Source organism: Petaurus breviceps, unplaced genomic scaffold (assembly GCF_028583685.1).
Source record: "Petaurus breviceps papuanus isolate PSGF00001 unplaced genomic scaffold, PetGlider_PUasm1.0 175, whole genome shotgun sequence".
Lineage (NCBI taxonomy): Eukaryota > Metazoa > Chordata > Mammalia > Diprotodontia > Petauridae > Petaurus > Petaurus breviceps.
Genome location: NW_027185764.1, coordinates 17,587,079 through 17,605,856, shown reverse-complemented (window position 1 = coordinate 17,605,856; position 18,778 = coordinate 17,587,079). Strand labels below are relative to the sequence as shown.

Here is an 18,778-nt window from a genome sequence, read left to right as displayed (position 1 = left end):
AGTATCATCACAACCTCTCTGGACCTCAGTTTTCTCATCTGTAAAATAAAGAGTTTGGAGGCAGCTAGGTGGTGCAGTGAATAGAGCACCAGCCCTGGAATCAGGAGGACCTGAGTTCAAATCCGACCTCGGACACTTGACACGTACTAGCTGTGTGACCTTGGGCAAGTCACTTAACCCCAATTGCCTTGCCTTCCCCCCTCCAAAAGAAAAAAAATAAAGAGTTTGGACCTACTGGTCTAAATCTGTGATTCTGTGATCACAGTTAGGTAGGCACAATGGATAGAGTCCTGGATCTGAAATCAGGAAGAACTGAATTCAAATCCATCACTAGATACTGACTGTGTGACCCTGGACTAGTCACTTAACCTCCACCTGCCTGAGTTTCCTCACTTGTAAAGTGGGGATAATAATAGTACCTTCTTCCCAAGGCTGTGACAATCAAATGAGATAATAATTGTGAAGTTCTTTGCAAACCTTAAAATGCTATGCAGATATTCCTTCTTATTGTTATTATTATTGTTTTTGTTAATATCCTGTAACAGGGCTATTTTGCCTTTTATTTTTTTTCATTGGTTGCGTGACTAAAGAAGTCATTATCAAGTGGCCAGTCTACAGGTGGGGAACCTTTCTCTATTTAGTCTAGTCTTCAGAAAGCAGATGCTATAGATTTGTTGTTCATATTCAGTTATGTCTGACTCTTTGTGACCCCATTTAGGGTTTTCTTGGCAAAGGAGTGGTTTGCCATTTCCTTCTCCAGCTCATTTTACATATTTGAGGAAACTGAGTCAAATAGGGTTAAGTGACTTGTCTAGGGTCATACAGCTAGTAAGTGTCTGAGGCTGGATTTTAACTCAGGAAGATGAGTCTCCCTCACTCCAGGCCTAGCACCCTGTCTACTGCACTGTCTAGATATCCCTTATTGCCTAAATGCTACACTTTCAGCCACAATGCTAGAGTAACATACTATAGAAATGATCCCTAAAAGTATAGTCTATAGGTTAACAGTCAGTAAATTTCCTGCCTAGATTTTTTTTAAAATTTGCTAAGAAAAGTCAGTGTTTAAAAAAAGAAACTAGGACTACTGTATTTAATTTGTAATGATAATCAGGACATAAATGAAACATTTAATCATTCTAAATTGTGCCATTCTTTAAGGTAACAATGTGGTTTGCATACTCTATTTCATTTGATTCTTCCTCTCTAAGGTTACCTCGTATTGCAGAGAGCCAACTTGGATGGGCTGGTAATGTTGTTCGAATGCCACACGAACGTTTACTTAGACTATTTTAAGGAGAGCTTAGGTAAGGCAAGCACTCACATGGTGGTCAGAAGAAGCGACACAAGGACCCTCCCAAGGTCTGGCTTTGGAATCGATTGTGAGACATGGAAGACACAGGCACAGGCCCCCCCAGGCATGTGCCTGCATCAAAGAAGGTGCTGTGCTCTAGGAACAAAGAAAGCAGAATCACAGTAGCTGGAAAGAAATGTGAGATGTGCAAATGCAGAGACGTCTCCATCCCAAATGCTTGTGGGGACTATTTGTGCCCAACCTATGGGCAGACCCTTCCAAGCTTGCCACACTGGGGCACAGTCCTCTTCGATAATGAAGGCCAACAACCAACCTTGTGTCTACTCTTTATGTTAGTTGAGTTTTAATTCCCTTTGAGGTTATTACTCCAAATAACATATATCCCTTATTTCCTAGAGGACACAGAGAAGCTAGGAGACTTGCATTGTCATAGAGCTAGTAAAGTGAGTCAGGTAGCATTTGAACCCAGGTTTTCCTGACTCTAGGTCCAATATTCTGTTCTCTCACTTTATGCTATTTCTTATTCCACTGTGCCATGACTGAGCACTCCAAAGGTGTGAGTGATTTTCCTTTTGCATTGCCTTAGAGGGGTAACATGGTATAGGGGTTAAGGAACTAGGTTTTAAAACAGGAAAAACTGTGTTTAAGACCTGCCTCTGCCATATATTGGCTGTGGGACCCCTGCCAATTCATTGAACCTCTCAGTGTCCCAGGCAACTCTCTACCACTTGTGTTCTAAAGAAGGTGCCTATCTGTATTATTAGAGGGGACTTCCTTATCCAGGAATTCCTAATACCAGTGAAATCACAGGTGCAGTCCCTATCTCTGTCCTTATTGCTTTGGAAGTCATTGGCCAAAGTTACCCCCAAGTCTCCATTTTAGGCAAAAACCCCAGGGCCCCATCAATAGCTACTCCAATTTTTTGGCACTGATTTTTTTTTCCCCAGAAAGGAGTTTGCCCCATATCCCTCTTATGACCTTGAAAAAACAAAAACAAACAGATGGGCTATTTCCTTCTGCATAATTTAGGTGAGTTCAGCCCTTCCATTTTGGAAATCCTATTCCCAGAGTTTTCTTAGCTATAAACAACATCTTGGCTGCATCCAGAGAAGAGCCATTGTTCTTGTAAAATATTTCCAGATAAACTCCCTTTGGCTATTGGAAGAGGAAAAAAAATAATGGATGGTGAATGGGGTGCTGCTAGCTCCCCCCAAAGAGATTCTTTTTCTCCCTAAGAAGAGTCAAAGACGAAATCAAGAGGAAATATAGTGCCCAACTAGAGAGGCTTTTTAATAAGGTGTTTCACTCAAAAGAGGCTTAAATGAGACAAGCAAAATTAATACCACAAATATACAAGGAACAGCATTAACAAAGTGAAATCCCTCTTGGGTCCCCCTAGCCAATTCAGAGAACAGCTCTATGAAATATTGAAAACACACTCAAACATCGTAAACTAGGAGGGATGTATCAATAATTCACACCAACAATAACCAGAGCTGAGGAGTAGAGCACAGGGGATTTAATAAGTCCAAGAGAATAATTATTGTTTCAGAAGCTATTTAAGGGAAATTGGAATTTCATATGAATTAGAAAGGAACTGGAAGTCTGGGTAACTTCTTATTGGAAAAATTCCAAAGGATGACACAGAAAAGATTAGGTCCATCCCCTGTTTCTGTGTCCTACTATAGTCTATCTCTCATGCCTGGGAGACTCCTCACCTCTTCCTCTTCTAATCCTCAAATTTCCTTCAAAAAAGCTCAAATATCACCTCTTTTACATGGTGTCCCAAACGTCTTAGAGTGTGTAGTTTAAGACTTTATAAAGCTTAAAAGCTAGATATATATGCACACACACATATCTATATCTTTTTTGTTTGTTTGTTTTGCTTTTTGGAGGGCAATTGGGGTTAAGTGACTTGCCCAAGGTCACATGGCTAGTTTTCTTGTTAAGTGTCTGAGACTGGATTTGAACTCAGGTCCTCCTGACTCCAGGGCCAGTGCTCTATTCACTGCACCACCTAGCTGCCCCTCACCCCCCATATATATGATAAACTGGGTATATAAATATTTAAGTTTTTTCAAGTTTAAAACTGCAGTAAGACTTTGGGGATATCTTAAGTCTTTTCCTAAACCACTGAGCTTCTAGTATCTTCCCCTTGAAGTTATCTTACAATAATTTACTTTGCATGCATTGTGCTTCTATTTGTAGGTGTGTATGTCATTTCCCCAATAGAATATAAGCCCCTTGAGGGCAGGCACTGTTTCATTTCTGTCTTTGTGCCGTCAGCATGTAGCATATCAGAGTTGCTTGATAAAAGCAATTTATTGATTTATCAGTTAAATGGATAATACTTAACATTTTATAACATTTTAATATTTGTAAAATGCTTTCTATATGTTATCTCATTTAAGCCTCATTATTATCCTTATTTTAAAGATAAGGAAATGCTCAGAGAGATCACTTGACTTGCCCAAAGTCACACAGACATGTAAGAGACTCAGTTTGAACCTATCTATCATTTTGCCAAGTCCAGCGATATCCCAGACTGCCTCACACCAGGGACTGTCTCTGAGTGAGGAAAGTAGTGTGCTCCTCTGAATAGGTCTTTGTTTGGTTTTTTTGGAGGGGGAAGGCAAGGCAATTGGGGTTAAGTGACTTGCCCAAGGTCACAAAGTTAGTAAGTGTGTCAAGTGTCTGAGGTCTAATTTGAATGCAAATCCTGACTCCAGGTCCTGTGCTCTATTCACTGCACCCTCTGAATAGGTTTTTTTAAATGGATTTTGTTCATTGCCCTAAAGTTACCTACAAATGGACCATTGCATGTAATGTCAGACTCAGCTGATGCTGAGTGATGTAGCACCCCTCCCCCCCCCATCTCTCTAACTCCACCTGAGTAGATTTGCAGAGAGAATCCCCAAAGAAGAGACATTCTCACAGGTTCCAAGTGACCCTGTGGGTCTGTAGTCCTAAAAATATAGCTTGTGAGACCCCATTGAGACCTTTGATAGCATTCACTAAGATGCACAGGGACAAAATGTTCCCCCAAAGCCCAAGATGCACTCTCCTACAAAAACACACAGCATCAGGGAGAAGCCAGGCATGAGCTTAGAGTACCCTAGTTATGAGGCAAATATTTAGGGAACATATTTGGCCCAAGGCAACTCATACATGTGAGAACATCCTGTCTTTTCTTGTGGAATCTCTCATGCTTCTTCCTGGGTACAAAGCCTTGACTGGACTCCTTAGGTCTTCTCCCCTCACAGCTCAATTCTCATTTGAACCTGACTGATAGCAGATTCTCCTCTGCTGAAGGTCATTGTAATGGGAATGTAAATTTAAAGATCTTCCCTGCCCCTAGGCTAAAGTGCACTTGGAGCCTGGGGTGGGAGGCTTGTTTTTCAGTAGATACTTCTTGATTGGCCAGTGAGTCGATAAGGTTGTTACATTCTCTGAGCCTGGAGGCTATATAAGCCCTGTTGTGTAGCTTTGTTTTGGGGCTCACTTTGAGAAATGTTCTGTGATTTGATCTGGATTCTGGGAAGCCATTGTTGAGAGCCCCCCCCCTAGGCTTTGAAAAACCCAGATGTTGAAACCCAGATGTTGATTTGGTATGGATGTAATGGTTGGACAGTTTGGAAATCTGTCTACTTGATCTGTTTCTGTCTCGATGATTCTGTCTGTATATTCTGAAGTTCAGGGTGCTGACCTTTTTCCCCTGACCTAGGTAAACGATTGATTAAAGTAAGCTTGTTAACCCATTTTGAGTTGCTTTCCTTTATCAAAGCAGATCCAAGAACCTGTATTGGCAGACACCCTGGGGACGCTGGGGTGCTTGCTGCTACAGTCATGATCCTGGAAACTGCTTCTTGTCTCACTATTTGAGTGTGTGTGTGTGTGTGTGTGTGTGTGTGTCTGTCTGTCTGTCTGTCTGTCTGTCTGTCTGCTCCCTACTGGATGTAGTGTCTCTCCCATTGGGGAAATAGCTCTGATGCAAGATGTCATGGCACATTGTGGGGGGTGTGGGTGTGCAGGGTGGAGAAGGGGGAAGGGTAGAACTTTCCACCTCTTAGAAACAAAAAGCTGCTCCCTAGAGTGCTCTTTCGGGTGAGCAGGCTGAGTTTTTTAAGGCTCACCCAAGCTATGGCCAGTCTTTCTCCAGCCAATAGCAAGCCCCCCTTCCAATTCAATCTGGATAACTTTTTCACACATTGTAAAGAGATTACTGGGCAGACGAATATTTTTGTGCATTACCTTTGTTATATTGCTAAGTGACTAAGCTGGGAAAAGGGGAATTATTCCCATTAGTGTTGCTGATTTTTTCCTCCTCTTTGTTTTTTATTCTTTGTTACAAGGGATGGTTTGCTGGGGAGGAGAAAAGGAAGGGTTATATTAAGAAATGAAGGTGATGTAAAAACAAAAGCTATCATTGAAAATCCTAAGATAATTTGCTAAAGTTATACTCTGAGGTGAAAATACACAGTGCTGAAAGGGGAAGTAGAAAGATTGTAAGGAAAAATTTGACTCTTTTCACAATCTTGCCCAAGGCTGGTCTCAAGGTTTATAGGAGTTTAACATATTTCTCTCTTTAATATAATAAGCACACAGAAAAATGAAAAGTGTCAGGACACCTAAGCATTTGTGATTTCATAGAGTTGAGCATAATGTAGGGCTTATGTTATGCATGTGTAGAGGCAGCTTGGGTAAGGGATAGAGTGCTAGCCTTAGGGTAAGGAAGATCTGAGTTCAAATCTTGCCTCTGACTGAATTACCAAGGCAGGTCATATAACCCACTGTGTACTTCAGGAAACAACCCTAGAACTTAGAGACTTTTCTAACAAGTTGTGGTCAAGTTATATGTGTGTTAATGAAGGGAATTCCCTCAATAACAAAATCACAGCTCCTTCACACATTGTGATTTTTACCCCTCCTCCAAGCTTTTGAAAACCATATCTGGGGTTCTATTTCTATACTGTGTGCACTGTTACAGATTAATGATGAATAGCCAACTCTTTTTACCTCTTTTTTTTAAAGACTGTGTCTCCCCATCTTCCTAGGTTGGAAGTATAGGGGCCACTCATGATTCTATCCCACTATTGATCACTATGGGAGCTCTGATATGCTCCATTTCTGACTTGGACCTTCTCTTAGAGGTTCACCATAGTAATGACAAAGTTAGTATAGACACCCAACTAGCATAACTCATTACAGCTCAGAACTCCCAAGTTCAAGAGATCCACCAACCTCAGATCCTCAGGAACTGGGATTATGGGCCATATGCCACCATGGTGGTCTGTATTATGATAATGATAAAAATAATAAGACAGGTAGGTGGCACAGTAGATAGAGAGCACCAGGCAAGAGTCAGGAACACCTGAATTCAAATCTGGTCTTAGACACTTACTATCTGTGTGACCCTGGGCAAGTCGCTTCACCCTGGTTGCCTCAGTTTCCTTATCTTTAAAATGAGCTGGAGAAGAAAAAGGCAAACCATTTCCAAAAAACCCCAAAATGGAGTCATGAAGAATTCAGACATGATTTAAACAAAAAACAACAAATAAAAATAATAAACAACTAGCATTTATATAATACTTTAAGGTTTGCAATATGTTTTACAAACATCTCATTTTAATCTTACAACAATACTAGGATGTAGATGCTATCCTTATTTTACAGATGAAGAAACTAAGGCAGACAGAATTTAAGTGACCTGCCCAGAGTCACATAGCTAGTAATTGTATGAGGTTGCATTTGAACTCAAGGCTTCCTGATAGCATATCCAATACAACAGGGATGACTTGTACACGTGGATGTGTTTGCTTTGGCAAGAAGAAAGACCACCTCATTATAGGAGACAGAGGTAAAGAAGGAGATAGTGGGGGCGGCTAGGTGGCACAGTAAACAGAGCACCGGCCCTGGAGTCAGGAGGACCTGAGTTCAAATCTGGCCTCAGACACTTAACACTTACTAGCCATGTAACCTTGGGCAAGTTCTTAACCCCAATTGCCCTACCCTCCCCCCTCCAAAAAAAGCCAAAAAAAAAAAAAAAAAAGGAGATAGTGGCAGAAATTCTTTCAACCAATGCACTTTTTTAGCTATTCTGTGACTTAGCATCTTAGAGCAGGGGTTCTGAAGGTTTTTGTATGTCCTGGACCTTTCTGGCAGACTGGTGAAGCTTATGGACCTCTTCTGAAAAGAATGCTCTTAAATGTATAAAATCAAACATATGATAGAACAAAGGAAACCACTTATATTGAAATACAGGTATCAGAATTTTTGTCTTTTTTTTTTTGCAGGGGGGAAGGCAGGGCAATTGAGGTTAAGTAACTTGCCCAAGGTCACACAACTACTAAGTGTTAAGTGTCTGAGACTGAATTTGAACTCAGGTTCTCCTGACTCCACCGTTGCAGAATATTTTAAAAAACAAGTTCACACAGCACTTGTCTTAGCTACCTGCAACACTGAAAGATGAAACCATTTGGGCATGTTTCCATAACTGTCAGAAGGTAAACTCGAACCCAGGTCTTTTTATTTCTAAGTTTACATCTCAATCCACAAAGCCATGTTACTTCTCAACTCACTGTGAGTATGCAATCAATACTAGTAGATTGGAGTGGGTTGCTAAATAGACCTCTATTAGCCCACAATTTTACAAAGCTAACAGGGAAATAGTCACTACTGACCCTATAGATGACCAATGCCTTCTCACCAGAAGCTTAGCCAATGAGAGAAGCAATTTGACCAAAGCAACTCATGAAAATGTTTACTGAGTTGTGGAAGGATTGTGACCTTCATTAATGGAGATGATACCCAGAAGTGAATCAGTTTGCTGAAGTGTTGATTCAGAAGACATTGGTGGGTCAATAAGGGTCTAGTATGACTTCAAAGAAAAACGAAATCATTTTCATTTCTGTTTTAGCATTATTTTACCATTGTGTTCTCAGCCTATTCCTGGATACTCTGTGCCTGTGTATGTATTTGCATCTGTATGTGTATGTGCATATATGTGCATACATATACCACACACGTATATAGATGTGTTTCCCAGGATGATATGCACAATGTCTTCATACTTTCAAAAATATCTCTCTTGTTTTGCAAACTGTTATCTTTTCAAATAGGGACATTTCTACCTAGGATGCCATGTGGCCCTGCTTTCAAAACACACACACACACACACACACACCTTTTTTATGAGAGAATTCAGAGAAAGAGAGCTCTGTAGAGAAAGAACTGCCATAAATATGGCACATGTGTGTATATACGCATAAACACGTGTGTATATGTATGTATATGTGTGTATCTCTTCCCCCTCCTCTTTTCTCCTCTTTCCTCTCTCTCTCCATATATATCTATACATAATACATACACACGCATATATGTTTCTCAGTAAACAATTATTAAGCCTGGTCTTTGGACAGTAGACAAATCATATCCATTGCCCAGCCCATAGCTGAAGCATGTTCAGGTCTTCTGAAATGGCCTAGACCCAAATGGAACTAGAACCCACAGTATTAGAATATACATTTATTTATTTTTTATGTCTTTTTGGAGCGGGGAAGGCAGGGCAATTGGAGTTAAGTGATTTGCCCAAGGTCACACAGCTAGTAAGTGTTGTGTCTGATTTGAACTCAGGTCCTGCTGACTCCGGGGCAGGTGCTCTATTCACTGTGCTCCAGAATATACATTTATTAAACACATGCAATGTGTCAGGCACTCTGCCATGCACTGGTGAGAGAAAAGACAGTGCCTGTCCTCAAGGAGCTCACAATCAAAGGGGGGAGAACACACACATGTGTGCATGTGCATGGATGTATGTATCTATGTATGTATTAATGTATCAGCTCTCAACCGGACTATTCAATGGCACGGACCACCTTATTGCTAACCAGAGTTGGACAGTGGAGTTTACTGGAATAATAAGAAGGAAAAGACAGTTGGGGAGGCTGTGTTTCTTAGAATGACACAAACAAGCATCTTCATATTTTCATGTGTCTGTCTTGCTTTGCAAACTATTACCTTTTTGAATGGGGATGTTTCCGCCCAGGATGCCACCTCTGTTTTCAATGTAACATTTCTCATTAACTTTTCACAGGCCTTTTCTTGGCTGTTAAAGTGCTGCTGTTATCCACATGCCTGCCTCTTTTGTCAGTTTAAGCCATGTGGAAACATGGCAGAGACAAACAAAGAGCCCTTTGGAGCCTATTCCCACCCAACACCTCAGCCACACTCGGCAGAAGAGGTCTTCCCTGCGTCGGCCCCAGAAGAGATTCTTTGAGAGCTGTTCCCACCCTTTACTCTCCACCCCCCCCCCCCCAGCCCCCACTTCCAGGTACTTTGGTTTCTGATGCTTTCTTATCAACCTCGTCTCACACATTTACCGCACAGTTTGGCTGCTCGGACTGTAACCAGTACCTGCTACCAGTCTGACAGGCAATTATCTCTCATATGGTGTCTGTAAGATCTCATCTCTGCAATCATCGTAAATAGCTTCAGCTACTGCAGTTGGTCTAGACATTGTTTCAGGCCATAAAGAGTCAGCCAAGGGTAAGAGTAAGGGATATTGTCAAGTAGAACAGCTGAATGGACTTTGGGTTCCACACACACTAATTGGGTTTAGAGCTGCAAGGGAAACAGGGTCAGAGAAATTAAGTGGCTGTGGTCACATAGCTAGTAGGTATCAGAAGGAGCATTTGGGGGCCGCTAGGTGGCTCAATGAATAGAGCACTGCTGGCCCTGGAGTCAGAAGGACCTCAGTTCAAATACACCCTCAGACACTTGACACACTGACTAGCTGTGTGACCTTGGGCAAGTCACTTAACCCTAATTGCCCCTCCTTCCCCCCTCCAAAAAGAAAAAAGAAAAGGAGCATTTGAATCCAGGTTTCATACTTAGTAGCTGTTTGACCATAGAAAGTTGTTTGACCTCTCTAAGCCTCAGTTTCTCCTGTGTAAAATGGGAGTAATCATAGCCATTCTATCTATGAGTAAAAAATATATACATAAATCTATATCTATATATCTATATAGTGATACCTACCTCGTGTCTCAAAGGAGATGATATATATAAAGCGCTTTGTAAAATATAAAGTGCTATATGTGTCATCTATCATCATCATCAAAGTCCAACGGCTTCATTTTATAGTTGAGGAAACTGAGGCCTGGAGGGATAAAAGTGACTTGTCTAAGGTCACACAGGAAGCAGATAGCACAGTCCTGGATGGCCTTCAAGATTAAGCCTCATACCAGTTAGTAATTGCCATCTGGATGATTTCCCTAGGATTCTGTGAAACTGTGACAATATCCAATTGATCTAATACATCTTTTCAAACACTGAAGGGTTTGTTTTTTGTTTTTTTGCATTTTGGGGGAGGGGGGAAGGCAGGGCAATTGGGGTTAAGTGACTTGCCCAAGGTCACATGGCTAGCAAGTGCTAAGTGTCTGAAACCAGATTTGAACTCGGGTCCTCCTGACTCCAGGGCCAGTGCTCTATTCACTGCACCACCTAGCCTCCCTACATTGAGGGTTTTTTGAAAATAAAATCTTATTAGTACCTCCTGTTTTTATATCATGTAATTTTTTTTCTGTATCCTCTTCCCTTCTCTCCTCCAAGAGAATCATTCCATATGATAATTTTTTTAATGAAAAAGAGAAAGAAAATGAAAAAAAGTCAGTAAAAGTAACAATACATTGAAAACCCCTCAACAATGCATGCAATATGCTACCCTCACAGAACCCCCCTGCAAAAGAAGGCAGAGAGTTGTTTTGGGGGGACCAGGCTTGCTCCTGGTAATTTTGTAACATTCATTTTTTGTTGTTTTGTGGGTTACTGTCCTTCCTGTTTGCTTTGTTAGAGTCATTGTGCAGACTGCTCTCTTGGTTCTGCTTGCTTGGCATTGCATCAGTTCACGTATGTCTTTCCATGTTTCTTTGTGTTCATCATAGCTGTTTCTTACAGCACAGCAATATTCCATTGCAATGATGTGTCACAATTTCTTTAGGTATTCTCTGATCAGTGGGCATCTACTTTGTTTCCAGTTCTTTACTAACACAAAAAATGCTGTAGTAAGTATGTTGTTGTATATGAGATACATACATAGTAGGAGATTCACTGGGTCAAAGGGTATGGATATTTTGGATTCTTTATTTGCATAATTCCAAATTGCTTTCCAGAGTTTATACTAATTCACAGATCTACTAACAAAGCATAAGAGAACTAATTTTCCCACAACTTCTCCAATGCTGATTTTTTTTCTGTCATTTTGTCATCTTCACCAATTTTCTAGAAATGAGGTGAAACCTCAGGGTGGTTTTGTTGTGTGTTTCTTTCTTTTAGTGATTTGGAACTTTCTTCACTGTGGTGATTCAGTGATTAAGGCTATGTAAGAAATAAGCCAAAGAATGGCCTCTTTTTCCTAGTTAAAAAAAAAATCAAGCTGGGAGGGGAAAACCCTGAGTGTTTGGCCAAAACAGAAAATTCCTATTTATATTCACTCAGAGCCTTTAGGGGTCCAAACAGTGACCACTAAGTGGGGCTTGGACTGGGACCTATTCTTGGCCAATCAATGAAAGCCAAAGTGAATTGAGTCTAAAGCATGGTTTTTAAGAAAGAAATCTAGCCTGTAAACCCCAAAATATCTTGCTAGCTCTCAGCCATAAAAATTTATATTCCTTTGGGCAGAGCACCCACCTTGGTCAAACTGAGAGCTCAGAAAGACTTAGCTTAAAAAGGCCAAGGTCTCCCACTGCATCAAAGCCATCTCCAGGCAACCTAACCTTATCTTGCCACTGGACCCAGAAGGCAGGGGAAGAGAAAGTGAGGCTGGTGAATTTGCCCCATCCTGCTTCACTTAAATCCAATTCACTTACAAGTCATGGGATAACCTTTCTCTTCTGGAATGAAGGAAAAATTACAACTATGATTATTAGTAGTCTGCAATTTTTTTGATAGCCATTTGTTCCATCCTTTGATCTGAGAGGATTAGGGAATGCCCGAATATTCTGTGTTGACCTATCAGGTGACTGAGTGCCATCTTTATCCACTGTAAGGTTACAGCTATCTGTATCTTTAAACTGCCAACTTAGTACCATTGTTGTTCAGTTGTTTTTCAGTCGTGTCTGACTCTCTGTGACCCCATCTGGGGTTTTCTTGGTGGATCCTGGAGTGGTTTGCTATTTCCTTCTACAGCTAATTTTACAGATGAGGAACTGAGGCAAACAGGGTAAAGTGACTTGCCCAGGGTCACACTGCTAGTGAGTATTTGAGGCCAGATTTGAATTCAGGAAGATGAGTCTTCCTGACTCCAAGTCTGTCATTCTATCCACTGTTGTTGCCTAGCTACTTCCTGAGGGCTTTTTTCCCTGAAATCAGGTCAGAGGCTGAAGGATGCCTTTGCTCTCAAAGGACAGTAATACTATGCTGTAAAGAGAAAAAGCCAGAGGGCATGCTGGAGCCAGCTCCAACCCAGTTATGAGCTGATTATTGAATTTTCAGTGTGAGCATTCACACACCTTGGACATTGGCAAATGCTACCAATCAGAGCTTGATTTACTGTTTTATCGATGACCAGAGGTTCCCAAATATATCTGGCCTACCACCTTTAAAAAAAAAAAATTACTCAGCATCCTCCTGGAAATCTACTTTCTTCAGCCCATTAATGGTTTTTTGAAATTTGCATCATTTAAAAAAATACAATTTTTTTTTAAAATGACATGTTAAATTTAACAATTTATTGTAAATTCGTGGGGTTTTCCTACATTGAAATTGTGATGTAATATTGCATTCTGTAATCGTTTTGTATTGTATCATAAACAAGATGGCAGAGTAAAAGCAGTAACTTACTTGAGCTCGTCCCCAATTACCTCAAACAAGTCATTACATGCACACGTTCCTGCTGATGCCTGCTGGACTTCCCGACAATGTGCAACACACTCACCTGCCAACACTTGCTTGTTAAGAGCTGCTGGCGAACTTTACCACTGATGGCTTATAACTTAAATTTTGTGTGCTTATTTGGAAAATAATATAATCGCTATGACTTTAACTGTTAAAGTTTAAAAAGTCCCTTTCATCAATAGATGAAACATGTATGAATGGTTTTTCAAAATTCTCTTCTTTCCTCCCATTATCCCCTTCTTTTCATTCAATGCCCTCCAGTTGCACCTGACCCTACTATTGCCCCTCTGGGGGCAGTTCCAGTGCCCACCAGGGGGCAATATTGCCCACTTTGAGAACCTATGGTCTAGACTTTCAGAAAGAGAGGCAGAAAATGTTAATAATGCAAACTAAACTGAAAAGTGAGTCCTGGGTACATTTCCTCTCCCCAGCTGATTGTTAAATAGTTGCTTGATCATTCCCCAGCTGATGGGTACCTTGATTTTTAGTTCTATGCCACTATAAAAAAAGCTGCTGTGAATATTTCTCTATGGCACCTTTCATAACCTGTGTCTTAATTTCCACTGCTTCTTATGGTTTTAGAAAAGCAGAAGGAAAAGCAGACCAAAAATACTTTCCTACTACGTTGGGGAAGAGGGGAGGGATTACAGTTTATCTCCCAGATATCTGCAAGCAGGAAGGCCTATTATCTTTCACAAGTTGCTGAATTGGCTTCCCTTCTTGTGGGAAGTTTGTTTTCTTTCAAATCATTGCTTTTCTATTAGAATCTTCTTTATTCCTCACAGCAGACTCATTTTGCTTGCACCTTGTTTTACTTTAAATTGAACTGAAAAACAAATTTATTTTAAACCTGCCTGGAAATGACTGAAGAGGTAAGGGCCCAATCTACTGTCATTTGTGGGTGAAATCAGAATGTCTTGACCAGTTATTCTGAATACTCTAGTCAATTGTGGACCCTTTCTGGCCTGCATCACATCGGGTAGACAAGGGCAGGTAAAAAATGGGAACGGAAAAACAGAACAATGACTAGGATGAGGGCAATGAGAGCCTGGTCCCAGGTTGGGAAATTAAATAGATACATTCCTGCAGGAGAGGTTAAGGTGGGGGGTGGGGGAGAATGATCCCACTGTCTGGTCAGGGAGCAAGGAAGAAGAGTTTCAGGCTCTAGGCAAGCTGGAAGACAGCAGTCTGTGCAATATCTTTCCCCCTTCCTGGATCCCATAAAGAAATCACCAATCCGGGTGGCTAGGTGGCACAGTGAATAGAGCACCAGCCCTGGAGACAGGAGGACCTGAGTTCAAATCTGAACTCAGACACTTAATTAAAAAAAAAACTAGCCATGTGACCTTGGGCAAGTCACTTAACCCCAATTGCCCTGCCTTCCCTCTCTGGAAAAAAAAAAAAAGAAAGCAAAAATAAAAATAAATAATAATAAAAGAAATCACCAATCACTGGTCATATCCTTCCTCTCCTTTCCGAGGGCTTCCTCTTTCCTTTTACCCATCTTCCCTCAATCAATTAATACAACCTTAGTTCAAATTTGCCCTCAGACATTACCTGTGTGACCCTGGGAAAGTCACTTAACTCACTGTGCCTCAGTTCCTTCATCTGTAAAATGGGAAAATAAAACCTACCTCACAGGCTTATTGTTAAGATCAAATGAGATAACACGTGTAAAGTGATTTGTAAACTTGAGTGCTATATAAATGCTAACTAAAACCAGCATGCATTTATTAAGCACCTGGTACTCTATGCCCAACACTGTTCCAGGCACTGGTGGTACAAAAGGTGAAACAATTTCTACTTACAAGGGTCTCGAGCCTCCTTTCCTCTTTTCTGCTTTTCTTCTGCAAGCAGAGAAATGTCACCTTTGAGAGCGAGTGTTAATCCCAAGGTTACCTTCCCTCCCACACATTGTGTAGAGGGGACCCTTCTTGAATCTCTTATGGTTGAATAGAAAAAGCCTGGGACCCCAGATCCTATGGCTTTGACAGGATGACTTCTCAGGTTTCTTCTGGCTCTCAAGCGTCAATCCCCTGTACCCCTATAGCAGCTCTCAAGCTGAGGTGGTCTTAATTACTTGTGCCATTTTCACATCATGATTTAACAAAGTTGTTCTATGTCACACTGGCTCACTGTGTCCATAGTTGGCAAGGGTATGATCTGAGGTATGTGGTATCGGGGTAAGTCAAAGTCTTCACCTGTTCATGCAGGTGAACATTGGTTAAAATTCAGAGGGAGGGAAGCCCCAAAGGGAAAATAAGGGAAAGATTCCGAAAGGGCAACCTACAGGCAGGCCCCCTATAGGGGTTGTGTATGGAGGAGGGAAGAGGGATATTGGCTCCAGGAAGGGAACTCTATCTAGTCTCTTGGTAACAAAAGAGTTTAGGGACTGGTTAGAGATGTCTCCGGGCTTGAAGTCTTACTCTATTCTGTTTTATTCCAGGCTACTCTGCCTCCCACTCACTATTCATGTCTGATCACCCGGTCCTGACAACAGCTCAGGCCCCCACAAGGCAATGACCCCCAGCAAATTGCCCTGATGTTCTCTACCCCGAGACAGCCCTTGTCTCAGATTCAAGCTCAGCTGTTTATTTGGAGGGATCATATTCATGGCACTGATCTTTTCATTCCAATTGCAGCTACACAGTCTCTGTTTTCACCTCTTGGACAGCAAACCCTCAGAACGCCTCTATTGTGCGTTCATTACACCCTGCCCTTGGTGCTCAGTAATACACTGGAGGAAAATTCTCTCCAGTCTGTCCCTGACCAGGTCTTCTTTACATGGTGCTCTATGGTTGTCTCCATCAATCCACTAGGTGGTGCTTCATTATAACATTTTTGTTTTACCTGAAAGTGAAACTGACAATGCCCAGCTTCATCCAGGTGAACTAAAGGGAAAGAGGTGAAAGGAGAATTTCTCTTCTACATAGTTCATCTCAAAGACCCCCTAACATGTCTCACTACAGACTGATTTCTCACTATCTACACAAAAGCGATTATCATAGATCAGATGGAATTATATTTGTAATAAAGTAGGCATTTAATAAGTTCTTCCCTTCTTTCTTTCCTCCCTTCTTCCCTCCCTCCTTCCTTCCTTCCTTCCTTCCTTCCTTCCTTCCTTCCTTCCTTCCTTCCTTCCTTCCTTCCTTCCTTCCTTCCTTCCTTCCTTCCTTTCCTCTTTCCTCCCTCCCTTCCCTTTTTCATCCCTTCCTTCCCTCTCTCCTTCCCTTTTCCCTTCCTTCTTTCCTTCCTTCCATCCATCATATGTATGGATGGGATCTCATAGGTCATCTAACCCAAATCCTCCTTTTTATAGAAGAGGATACTGTGGCCTAGAGAGTTTGTGACTTATCTACAATCACACAGGTTCAATAAAAAACAGGACAAGAACATTTTTCACACAAGGCATTTTGCTAAGTGCTGAGGGCACAAAGACAAAATGAAAAATAAAAACTAAAAAAGTCCCTGCCTTCAAGAGGCTTACGATCAAAAGGGGAGAGAGGGGTCTGTACAATGTACACAAATGAGTAAATACAGTATAATTGGGGGTGAGGATGGGGATAGCCCTAGTGATGGGGTGCTTGAGATCTATGTAACAGTTTGTAAAATCAATTTGTAAAACCAGTTTGTAAAATCACATTCCCCCCCTCCCTCCCGCCCCCAGCCTCAGAGCTTTAACTCTGCAGCTTCCCCCTGCCAGCACTCAGCCCAGCAACAATTCATGAACTGTTTATCTCCCCTTAGTATAATGGCCAGCTGCACCTATGAATCCTTCAATGCACTATCTGTAAGTTAAATCCTTAGCCAATTATAAACATACTGAATCTCCATTAGCCTTGGTTCCCAACATCCATCTTGGCACACATGACACTGATGTGTGGCAGACTAGGCATTTCTCAGTCAGCCCTAACCGCTAGCTGACTTAGTGACATTTCAAGCCTAAAACCATGCCTCCAGGTAGCCCCACCTTGTGCTATTTCCCAGTGAATTATGGGCAATATGCCTGCACAGTAGACAATAAAAGTGCATGTTCCTTTAAGTACTGACCACTCCTTAACTCCTCCCTAATCCCACCCTTACTCACCTAGTTAGCATAGTTGACATCTGATTTACTACTGTGACTCCTTAAAAACTATACCTATGACTTCTTTAAGTATGCAGGTTTCCTAAAACCTCCTGCCCGCTGCAAAGGGTAACAATAAACTTTTACAATCCTGACTTAAAAGATTTCTTGGGACTTGTGAATTCCTTTCAGACTGCCCAGCAGGGACTCTGGTCATCAGAGCCCCTGTAACACCTATCACCCCACCCCCTCATCACTAGCAAGCAGAAAGATCAAGGCATGATTCACAGAAGAGGCAGCATCTGAAATGAGTCTTGAAGGATTCTAAGAGACAGCATTAAGGAGGAAGAATATATTCAAGAAGGGGGGGTGGGTGGGGCAAGACTGTGAGAATCTCAGGTAGGAAGCAGAATCCTGAGTTCAGGGAAGTTGTTAGTTTTTCCTGGTGGGCACATACATACATAAAGACCAAAATGTAGGGTTAAGCTATATTGTCAAGGGCCCTAAGTGCCAGCATGAGGAGTTTGCATTCTATCCTTGAAGCAATAGAGAACTTCTAAAGGCTTTAGTGCAGGAGGGCGACATGGGCAGAACTGTGCCTTAAGGTGCAGCAACCAAACCAAGATTTAAACTAAGGTCCCCCAGGTCAAATTCAGTGCCCTTCCCTCTGTGTTTTGGTGGCACTTCTTACCTATGCCAGGTACAGTTAAATATCAGTTAATCTGAACCTTCTATTAACAAGATTCATTTTTCTGTCTTCCACTATTAAGATAGCAATACAAAAGATAAGAAAACAAGCTCATGGCTAATATCAAAGATAAATGTTAAAAATCAAGGAGAAGATTCTAGGAAGATGGCAGAATAAGGCAAGGAATTACATAGCTCTTCCAAATCCCCCCATAAACAATTTAAGATAATGCCTCAAGGTCAACGTTAGAGTGGCAGAAGTAATTAAAGGTCAGGGTAAAGCAGCTGTCAACTTGGGAGGACACTAGGAAAGATCTGACCTCCTGGGGTAATGGTCTAGCCTGAGTGAAGTACAAACATCAAGAAATGAGAAGTCCTGGGGGCACCTGTGTTGACAGCTGCCTCAGCTTCAGGAACTTTTATCCACAGAGAGTGAAGGGGTTAGATGATTGATCAGGGGGAGATTGCAGGGCTCTCCACTGGCACTAGATGTGGGGCCCTGGTGCACTGACCAGATGCAGTGCCAGACTGTGACTGTAAGAAGGGAGGAGCAAGCACGTGCTGGTGAGTATGGTCACAGAGGGGAGGGTTCTTGGCTGCCTGGGGTCACTTGCAGCATAGTGGAGTCCCTGGTTTCAGTTCCATGGCAGAGGCATGAGCTGAAGCTTGTAGCCATAGGAAGGAACTACAGGTAGTAAGATCATTTATGGGAAGTGTTGCTGGAGGTACTGATCCTGTCTCTGGGTGGAGAGGAGTACTTGAGGTCAGGCCCCCAGACAGAGCTCAGAAAACAGCAGCATGAAAAACCTGAAGCTTGAGAC

General features: G+C 41.8%; 1 non-coding gene across 1 annotated transcript; it reads right to left on the bottom strand.

Annotated features, from left to right (window-relative positions):
• Window positions 1-921: 921 nt before the first annotated feature.
• On the bottom strand, window positions 922-997 carry LOC138159252 (small nucleolar RNA U3). The gene has a single exon (XR_011167851.1). It is a non-coding gene; the product is annotated as a small nucleolar RNA U3 (small nucleolar RNA).
• Window positions 998-18,778: the final 17,781 nt, after the last annotated feature.